At 46.4% G+C, this 11,031-nt stretch overlaps 1 non-coding gene across 1 annotated transcript; it reads left to right on the top strand.

Moving 5' to 3' along the window:
* The first annotated feature begins 6,980 nt into the window (after nucleotides 1-6,980).
* On the top strand, nucleotides 6,981-7,053 carry Trnak-uuu (transfer RNA lysine (anticodon UUU)). The gene has a single exon. It is a non-coding gene; the product is annotated as a tRNA-Lys (tRNA).
* The last annotated feature ends 3,978 nt before the right edge of the window (nucleotides 7,054-11,031 follow it).

Here is an 11,031-nt window from a genome sequence, read left to right as displayed (position 1 = left end):
CCGAACCCTGTGTCCACCTAGACCACGGCTCCTCTCCACCACCTGTCGCTGCTGGCTTCCCTGGTACCTTCGAGTCTCGTCGCGATGCCGCTCGAGCCTTCGCTTATGTTCTCGACGGGATCCTGGGTGACGGTGTTGACGACGATCCTCACCTCGCTGACAACCACCCAATCTCGACTGGACCGCTGGTCTGGCGGCTGGTTCCGCGTCAAGCTCCACCACCAACTCGCCATCCTCCAGGTCTAGACAGGGCTCTTGGCTCTCGACGGGTTCCCGCATCGAAGCTTCATCCTCCGCCACATCGTCTAACAGCATGGCTGAGGTCTCGTCACCTAACAGCCTCGCTTCCTCCGCAGCCCCCCTGTCAGCATGTTGCTCGACTTCCCCAGTCACCTCCTCCACCACCTCGAAGATCTCCGATGGGGGTCCGTCAACCGGCAGCGTGAGGTCGATTGTAACGGCTGACGACTGAGGAGGGACGGGGTTGACGTTCCGGCGATTTTGGAAATCCTCCCTGTCGAATTTCCCTCTCTCCAGGACCTCAGCGATGGCCAAGCGTGCTGCATTGACGTCAATAGGTTCGGTGATAGGGGCGTTCCTCGCTAACCTGTCAGCGTATACGCACACAAACACTCCGCAGCTCTCTGCATCTTCTTGGCGAGGCAAGCTTGCCGGGGAGTCGACTAGGGTCCAACCATCCGCGTCAAACGGGAGGTTCTCGGACCTGGCGTACAGCCGAAGAAAATCTAGCACGCCCTCCATTTGTTGTCTCGCTGCTGCTCGCCGATGCCCGACAGAATCGAAAGTAGCGATTTCCGCCTTCCGGGGCCACACACCGATCAGCGACCAATGTCCATGCTGTCCAACGTTCGGCAGGTGTACTGGGAATAACAGAAGCTCTCTACTAAACGGGTTTATATTTCGCAACCGCCACTTCGTCACCTCATATCCTCCCCTTACCCAGTCGGACCTAAATTCGCTGTCACACGCCCAAACTGTAGGTAAGTTCCGGTAATAGAAACACCTGCGCTCAATAAGGCGAAGGTACCCATTAATCGCAATCCCATTAACTAGGCAATTGGGACGAAGGGTCTCAATGTCTTCCGGCAAAACAAAAATCTCCGAACGCAGAGACATCTTAATACTAAGCCAAAGGTAAGCAAGCAGGCAAACAAGCAAGCAACCAAGCAACGACTACCCAAGCCCAAAGAAACTGCGTTCACCTGCAAAAAACATAAAAAGAATAGCAAGCACAAGCCATGCACAAATCGCTATTTGACTACCCACCACCATGCATAACCAAGAATAACTAGGATTCGGTTCTTTCATGGTAGGTCTTAAGGTCCTTAACATGGACGACGTGGGTCTCTCTCCTACCCTCGTCCTTTACCTCATACATATTAGGGGCCACTCGCTTCACTACGGTGCAAGGACCCTGAAACTTAGGGGCCAGTTTGCCCACTATAGCTTCAGCCGCTGAGGACAAGACATGTAGTCTTCTCATGACTTGATCACCTCGATGGTATTGCACCTCACGTCGTCTAAGATTATAATATTTAGACTGGCGCTGGAAAGCCCTCCTCAAGTTCTGTCGACAACTATCGTACAACCTCTTAAACGCCCGCTCCCGGTCACTATATAGCTCGTCCACGGTTCTCTCACGGTCATCTCCAGGCTCCGGTCCTGTGGTCAGAGACGACCCGATTGCCCTAGGTAGCCTGAGATCCCTCCCAAAACACAGTTTGGCAGGTGAAAACCCAGTGGAGTCGTGAACGGCGGTGTTCATCGCGTACTGGAACTCGGCAATGAGTGCATCCCAAGTACGATGATTATCCTGAACAAACTGGGCTATCATAGTTTTGATAACCCGGTTTGGCCGTTCAACCGGATTGGACTGCGGGCTGTAAGGGGCAGTCTGACGGAACTCGATTCCCCACTCTTTCGTCAGGTCTCGGAACACCTTAGAGACGAACTGGGTTCCATTGTCACTCATAAGAATCACAGGGGCGCCGAAACGCAGCAATAGCCCGTCCTTGAATGCACTAGCTACAGCCTTGGCCGTAGCTGACCGTAGGGGTCTTATTTCAACCCACTTGCTAAACAGGTCCTGGAAAACTGCAAGAAAACGATGCCCACCTTTGGATCTGGGGAAAGGACCCATCAAGTCGACCGACACCGAATGCCAAGGCCCTTGAGGGTTTCGAAAGTACATTTGTCCTGCCGGTTTCTGCTGCAACACCTTGAATTCCTGGCACGCGACACAGGACCTAACGTATTCTTTCACGGCCCGACGCCAACCCGGCCAGAAATAGTTTTCCCCAACCCGGGCAATTGTTTTCTTAACTCCCAGGTGGCCCGCCATAGGAGAGTCATGGTTCTCTACCAACACATCCTTAACCTTAGATGGTGGTACACAAGTCCTCCATACCACTCCGCCTTCATCATTCTTATCTTTCCCAAGACGCCTGTATAACTCCCCATCCCTAATACAATAACTCGGGACACGTCTGGGATTGGACAACACACACTCTTTAGTGCGCTGGTACCATGTGCCATCTTCTGGCTGCATACCCTCGGTCTCTAATGCGGCCTCTCGTGGGTCTCCTCCCATCACAGCTACGTCAGCCGGGGTATCGCCATCTTCACCACCCACGGGCTGACGGGAGAGAGCATCTGCAACACGATTCAACGTACCCTTACGGTACCGGATCTCGAAATCATGCTGTTGCAACTCCATAACCCAACGAGCAAGCCGACCGGACGGTTCCTGCAGCTTCATCAACCATCTTAATGCCACATGGTCCGTTATGGCCACGAAGCGATAACCCTCCAGATATGGTCGGAACTTCCGCACCGCCCAGACCAGAGCCAAACACTCCTTCTCGGTAGTCGTATATTTCCGCTCTTGGTCTGTCAACAGACGGCTCGCGTATGCCACTACGGCCTCTTTACCGGCCTGGTCTTGCGTCAAAGCCGCACCAAGGCCATCGTTTGAGGCATCTACCTGCAGCACGAACGTCTTCGAGAAATCCGGGCATGCCAAAACTGGTGTTGAGCTCAGGCGGTTCTTCATTGCTTCGAAAGCAATCTCCTGATCTGAGCCCCACTGCCATTTCTCCCCCTTCTTTAGCAACTTGGTCAAAGGTCTGACCAACGACGCAAATCCGTCAACAAATCTCCTGTACCAGCTGGCCAGCCCAAGAAAACTTCGAAGATTCCTCACGCTTCGCGGTGTAGGAAAGTCATTGATTGCCCTGACTTTCTCTGGATCGGTCGCGATTCCAGCATCACTGACTACGTGACCCAGGTATTTTAACCGGGTCTTACAAAAATGACACTTGTCAGGATTCAGGCGCAATCCCGCCCCTCTCAATCTGGCGAAGACGGTCCTCAACAATTCCAGATGTTTCTCAAAAGTTTCAGAAACCAAGACCAAGTCATCCAGATACGCAAATGCCGATGGTTCTAGGTCCGGGCCGATCACCCTGTCCAGCAAACGCTGAAACGTGGCCCCCGCTGAATGCAAACCAAAAGGCATTACTTTAAACTGAAATAAGCCAACCCCGGGTACCGTGAAGGCTGTAACCGGGCGACTCCGTTCATTGAGAGGCACCTGCCAATAACCACGGTACAAGTCGAGAGTACTTATGTACCGGGCCCGCCGAAGCTTTTCTAAAATGGCGTTTATCCTCGGCAGGGGGTAAGCGTCCGGCACGCTGGCCTCATTAACCTTTCGCAAATCAAGGCACATCCTAAATTTGCCCGAAGCCTTTTTTACCAGCACGATCGGTGAGCTCCATGGAGACGAAGAAGGTTCTATAATCCCATCCTTCAACATAACCTCCACCTCCCCATTAACCACAGCTTGCATAGCTGGATTTCTCGGGTAATGCCTCTGCTTCACCGGGACCACTCCCTCTTTCAGCCTAATAACGTGCTCCAAGAGATGGGTCCTCCCGGGCACATCGTCAAATTTTGACAGCTCTCCCTTCAAGAATATCGCCAACGACTGGCTTTGGGTTTCCGTCAACGGCTTTATCACTCCTTCGCCCTTGACGTCATCACAAGCGGGATCATAATCCACGCCACTACCAGCCAACAAAGTGTCAGATACTTCGGCTTCAGGAATAAGACGGGGATCTCCATCGTCAGGGCCTCTGGGGTCTTGGTCACTAATTTCGACTGTATCGAGGCAGCCCACTTGACCAGCACAGTCCTCACCCACGCCCATTCTTATCACCTCCGTCACGACCGTCACAAGTCCGAGATGTCGTATGACATCCATACCCAAAATCATATCCGTGGTAAGAGTGGGAACGTACAAGGCGTCTCCAACCCACCGTCTTCCCGCAGCCTCTCCTGCCAATCGGAACGAATACTCGGCCCTAGACCGCGACCCATCTGCCATCCTTAGAGGAGAGGGTTTCTTAAAAGGTTCTACCCCCTGGCGTTGAAGATGATCGGCGACTTCTCGCCCAACCAGGTTAACTACGGACCCAGTGTCCAATAACGCCTTAAAACGCTGCCCATCAGCACAACTTCAACAAAGGGCCTTGTCTCCGAAACCAGCCGGTTCTCGTCTACTCCACCAACCAGGCTGTCTAGTTTTCCGAGCCACTCGGACCACTCTTCTGAGGTCGTTCGTTTTGGGTGGCCTTGCCCAGTTGACCTCCTGATGTCTGAGCTGGCCTGCCGTTTCCCGCCCGACATCCACACTGACTCACCGTCAAACCAGGTTTGCCACACCCAAAACAGGAGACGGTCCTTGGTTTACCACATTCTCGGGCAAAGTGACCAATCTCCTGGCACCTAAAACATTTCACCGTCCCCTTTGGACCCTCATGTCGCCAATCCGACTTCAAAGCTACCCGTCCACGCGACTCGGCTTCCGGAAATGGTCTCTCGAAACTCCGCTTCTCGACGGCGGTAGTTTCGGCGCGCTTCTCCACCTTCTTTTTGGGTGTGTAGGCGGTTTCCAAAACCAGCGCTACGTTCGGAGAAGGAGGAGGTCTAAAGGCCGCCTTCTCGCGCATATAAGCCTCATAATCTTCGGCTAACTCAACCATCTCGGCCAGATTGCGGAAGTCCCGCCGTCGCACCATGAGCTTGTACTCTGGTCGCATGTTGTTGTAGATCAAGTCCAATCTACCATGCTCGGACAACGTACCGCTACGCCTAAGCAAGGTACTTATAGCAACCACGTAGTCCCGGAAGTGCTCGCCTTCACCCTGTGTCCTTTTCCGGATCTCCTCATCCAAATTCCTCTGATAACCAGGTGGGAGGAACTGGATCTCAAATTGATGCCGAAAAGCTTCGAATGAATACAGGAGCTCCTTGCAATTCCTGTACCATAGAAGCGCTGAGCCTTGCAACAGCTCCGGCAGCGCTCTGAGCAGGTCCTCTGATTTTATAGAGTACGAGACCATCAGCTCTTCAAGGCGCTCCAGGAACGACACAGGGTCTCGTCGGCCATCAAACCTCAAACCCCACTTCCGTACCGTGTTACATATTTTGGAGCAATCCTTTGGCTCCACCCTGCTGGCCTCATTCAAAAGCATATCCGAGCCTCGCGGCACCTCCAAGCTAGAAGGACGGACTGGTCTCTCTGAATTATCATTGGGCCGCTGCCATCCCTCGGGTCTACTTGGTAACCCAAAGGTAGACAGCTGAGCAGCCACAACATGGGACGTAGGGTTGGCGGGTCTTTCGAACCCATAGCCGACCCCATAACTCGGCGAGCCCCTCACCTGTCGCACCACCAATGCAAGTTGTTCTCGAAGAGTCCGGGTATCAGTCTCCAAAGACAACCCAAGAATCTCCTTGACCGCCTCTAACTCCCTGCTAAGTTGGTTAGATTCCGTATTACCCAGTACCTGAGGTACGGTTCTCGGGGGGTCAGGAAGCTCCACAGTTCTAGTAGCGGGTGGTAAAAATGTCGGTGCAGCAGCCCCAGCCGTACACAGCCTATCATCGCTGTACCGACGGGCATTCCGCTGCTTCCAAAACGACGAGAATCGCTGCCGTAATTCCGCAGAAGTACCAGTGGTCACCAAACCATACTGGTCCATCGTTCTCATGAGCTCCCCTTTCGAGAGGTCATAGATCCAACCCACGCGACCGTCCCGGGGCTGCGACCCCAAGGACATAGTCGCTGGCGCGGAATAGGTCAGAGACGTTGTCACCGTCGTACCCACGACCGATGAAATAGTCGGCCAAATAGGCGATGACGCAGGCCACAATGACGACGTCGTCATCACCGACAGTTCGGAGCTAACCCCAGAACTAGTTGTAACAATAGCAGACGTGATAGGCGTACCGCCTAGCACAGACGTCGTACTCGTAGTCACGACCATATTTAAAATCCAAATACCACGACTAATCCGCAAAAATAAGAGCGAAACCAATTAAAATATATTTAACGCCGTTATAATAAATCAAACCAATTATAGGTGTGAAAGTCAAACCACAAATACACAATAAGGGTTCTCACTCAAATAATATTCAATGATATAAAGCTCAATTAATTAGCAAAATAATAAATCAAACCAATTATGGGTGTGAAAGTCAAACCACAAATACACAATAAGGGTTCTCACTCAAATAATATTCAATGATAGGGCTCAATTAATTAGCAAAATTAAAATTACTAACTAATATCTATGTATACAACCACTAAATAAATTAGGGTTCACAACACACCACGCTGTAACAGAAAACAGGTTAGGCCTACCCAACCGACTATAAAATCACAGCAGGTCTGCCTAAAACTCTGCTCAACAGCTCAGGTCCGCAGCCAATCTGCACAAGTCCGCAACAAATCTGCACAAATAAAATTATTTTGTTCGGGCGCCGTTAATACGTCAGCAACTCAGCACCACTGCCAACCTGCCAACCTCAGTCCCTGTTCGCAGGCGCCATCTTGCGACGCTGATTTCTGCACTGGAAAAAAATATTAAAAGTGCAGTCGCAGTCACAACCGTGCCCGGATAGCTCAGTCGGTAGAGCATTAGGCTTTTAACCTAAGGGTCCAGGGTTCAGGTCCCTGTTCGGGCGCCATCTTGCGACGATACTTTCTGCACTGGAAAAAATATTAAAAGTAAGTGCAGTCGCAACCGTTTGCCGGGGATAGCTCAGCCTACAATGGCTGGGTAAAGTTCCAGGGTCTGCGACAAGGTCAGGGAAACCACTAGGCCAAAAGCCGGGTCCAACCGGTATAGGACTGGCTCATACACGGGCACTGTGAACAAGTCAAAAACAAGTCACCAAAACAAACGTGCAATAATCACTACCAGGCCTACGCCGATTCACCACTCTCCTAGGGGGTCGTAGCTGACTACGCAACTCGGGCTTCGTCCTAACTATCCAATAGTTAAGCCCAGAGTGCCTAAAACACGGTGAGTTACACGACGACTTGCCAATAAAAACCACAACGCGTGTTATCACCAGGCGGGGTCTACTAGGCCACTATAATCCAATACACAACTCTAATGCCCAAGCTAAGAATCAAACAGTTCACTCAATAATCGTACCACATAATAATATACAAGTACACTATAGGTAGAGTGACTACACCACTAGTAGCTGGTCTCAATAAATACCAAGCCAAACAAGCAAAACTAAATGGCAATTGCACTATTAAAATATTGAGCTACTTAGTAGCAGATAAATAAATATTAAATACGTTCCAAACACTAGATAAATATATTATCTGATAGCCGGTACTCCGCTATCCAAGCTACCAAGATAACGTGTTGGACTACCAAACAAGCTGTTCAGGTTAAATTAAAATAATCAAATGAATAAACAATAACAACCCTACTACTGCTACTGCTACTACCAACTTTGTGTTACTTAGCTGGGCTTCTGTTAATAGGCTAATAATATTAGCTAGAGATATAAAGTCAATGCTACTAGCCTACTGGCCACGTGTTTCCAACTACGCACGCTAAATCGTGCAGCCTAGGTTTGTCGGGCCTCAGAGTTATTAGTAATATAACTAACTCTAGGTACAACGCAAAATAATATCTACTACAGTCAATTAGATTATATTATTTGCGCTCTGGCACCTGCCCAGAACCGTCAGGAATACACTTTTTATTCCTGACACCTGTAAATAAATCCTAACTACCGTCAGGCTTTGACCAGCACGGTTACCACCCTAACTCTCTAACTCTCTTAAACCAAAATATAATAAAACGTCGTCCACTCACCCCAAGTGGGTCACTGTTTCACTACCCAACTTGAATGCCGACACTCACTCCTTGAGCACCAACCTCACACGACACCGATGTCACCACAGCACTCCTCTCTACGTACACCACTGGACGTCTCACTAGACACACGCTATCCTCACTCACCGGGATCCACGACTCGAATGTCCGTTCTCCGCTGTCCAGTAGTCCCGGGATACCCAAGCTTATCCGAACTGATAAGCCGGGTCAAAGAGCGCTAGCCAGGTTCGCCGTCGCCGCTTGCTTACCTCAACAGACGCGCGGCCCAAATAACGAAAATATACCCCCCTGGGAAAAATAACTCGTTACACAATTATAAAATATACTTATTATAAAGAATTAATTAATTAAAACACAAAGTAAACGCCTAAATAAAATTCAAAATTTATTAAATACACACACAGTTTGTAATTCAATAACTGTTGAAAAATTATAATAGTGTTAGTATTCATAATTGTGAAGTAAAAACAGCGTCTTGGAACAGCTGATGATAGACGGTGGGTCACGTAGTCAACATAACCATCTTGTACGTGACTTTTCTGATCCGGTGATCAAATTGTTGGGTGTCATCTTAGTTGAAATATAATTTTGAATTCACGTAACAGCATTATCAGCTTATTGATACTGAGGGGGGATTTCTGTGCCCTAAAAGAAGTGTCTTTGAATAGCAGGACAGCGTTTATAATGAATATCTCCAAAGCCTGCAATGTATATTGTATAGATTACATTACTGATGCTTGTTATTTGCATAAAAGAGTAAAATTGTATAGTTCTAGTCAAAGAATATCAATATTATCCAAGTAGAGTATGTGAATAAGTTATAATGTATATGCTTAGGCCACTGACGAAACTTTTACAATTTTATATTTTAGCTTTGGTTTAGAACGATCGAATATTCATAAGTTTTAGTTACCAATTTCAACTGTCTTTAATTTACAAATCCCATTTTTATCTGACGTACGCCTAATTCAATTATATATATGTATATATATATTAAAGTAAAAATACAAGGGACCAGAAAATACTGTTAAGTTTTTACACATTACCTGCAGGTTTGAAAAGTAGCGAAAAAAACATACGGTTTATCATTTTATATTTTTTAACAACTTAACCACTTGGTATCTCAAACATGTCTCTCTCTTGATAACATAAATTATGTCAAAATGTGCTCCCAGAGTAGGTGTACCGTCCCATACTCAGTAAATGGTCTTAGAAACTTACTGATGTTTTGTTATACACCCGGCTTTTAGAAAATATATTATTTATTTAGGCTGCAATAATGTAGTTCATTGCTAAAAACAAAATTACTATGAATATAAAATTAGATATACTAGTGGTCCATAGCTTAGTAGCACTGTTAATTTTTACGCAAATCCTTTTATCCTCTACTGTATTACTTTAACTTTAGGTATATGCATTTTTAAAGTCCTCCTGTTAATTATTGTATGAGAAACGATGTTGAGTATTGTAATAAGTAGAAGAGTAACATCTTGACCCGATTTTGTGCAGTAACGTATTGACAACCCCGTAAAACTTTCAGGTTCAGTTGTCGGTGAACTGGACCCATTTCCTGGAACTGAGCGAGTAGCCCGAAAACTAATACGTCTTGTTCCAGATAACTTTTGAATACATTGAATATTGTATTTTTTAGATTTAGAAGAATTTAAAACCCTTAACATAAACTACCATCCTGAATAATTACATTGATTAATTTTTAGCGAATTTCCCTATAGGGAAGTAGCTATTAACGTAGGTCCCATGGTAAGACTTAGGCCCGGGACCGATTTCCTTTTTTATTTTGATTATTTATATATATATATATATATATGTCCGTGAACACGATAACTTGTGTAATTTTCATCCGATTTTGATGGAATTTGTTTTGAAGGTGTAAGGCGGGATAAACTTGAGTGAGTGCACGATACAGCATGATCGGGCTATGGGAACGGCGTTTTATGGGGTAAAAATTTGTTTTTCTCACTTTTGACCCACAAAACACGAAATTTCCCAAGTTTTCTATAAACCTTCTTAAAGACCGTAACAACAACAATTCAGTATTTCAAAGTGTTTTTGTACGGTTATTGGTTACGGAGAAAACTAAAAAAAATTGTAAATTTAAAACTCCCATGTTATTCTTGTGGAAAATATTGTAAACTGTTGTTGTTTGCTTGTTTATAAATATATTTTAATCAAACTTGGCAAATTTATTTATTTTATAGTAGCTATCAATATTTTACTAAAAACACACTTTATTAGTTTCCTTGTAGCAGCAAGCCTAGGTACTTGTTAAACCTAAAGTTATTTAAATAGATCAATTGAAAATCAATTCAACCAAATGGAAATTCGCGTAGACGGCAGGTTTGCTGCGGCGGGGGTATTATTATTATAAAGAAGTAGAGAAGGCATTACACACAATTTTAATTTAGTTTAAATGGCATTTTTTCGTAAGGAAACGGTCCAAACTCTGGTCTTGCTGTCATCCAACATCTATATTTTATTGGATTGAATTATTAATTGGTAATCAAAAAATAACGAATGACACTCTTGGTCAAGGTACGATTTCACTTAAACCCAAACCAGCTATTTTTAGATTTAAATGCTAGCACTATAACAACTCGGTTCATTATATTCACACCAAAAACTTGCAATTATGCATTATATTATTTTTATAAAGTTTGAATCCGTCCTCAATGTATTGCGGTTCGAATATTTCCCTTGTGAGCTAAATAACGCATTCTGCTACACTCCTTAGAGGATAACACCCAATCGAACCTGTTTGGTTACAGTTAAGAAGTTTGGT

This window comes from Macrosteles quadrilineatus, unplaced genomic scaffold, assembly GCF_028750875.1.
Source record: "Macrosteles quadrilineatus isolate MER2022 unplaced genomic scaffold, UCM_ALF_1.0 Scaffold_8__2_contigs__length_117827958, whole genome shotgun sequence".
Taxonomy (NCBI): Eukaryota; Metazoa; Arthropoda; class Insecta; order Hemiptera; family Cicadellidae; genus Macrosteles; species Macrosteles quadrilineatus.
Note: the sequence above shows the minus strand (reverse complement) of the source record. Positions and strands in the feature narration are given on the sequence as shown.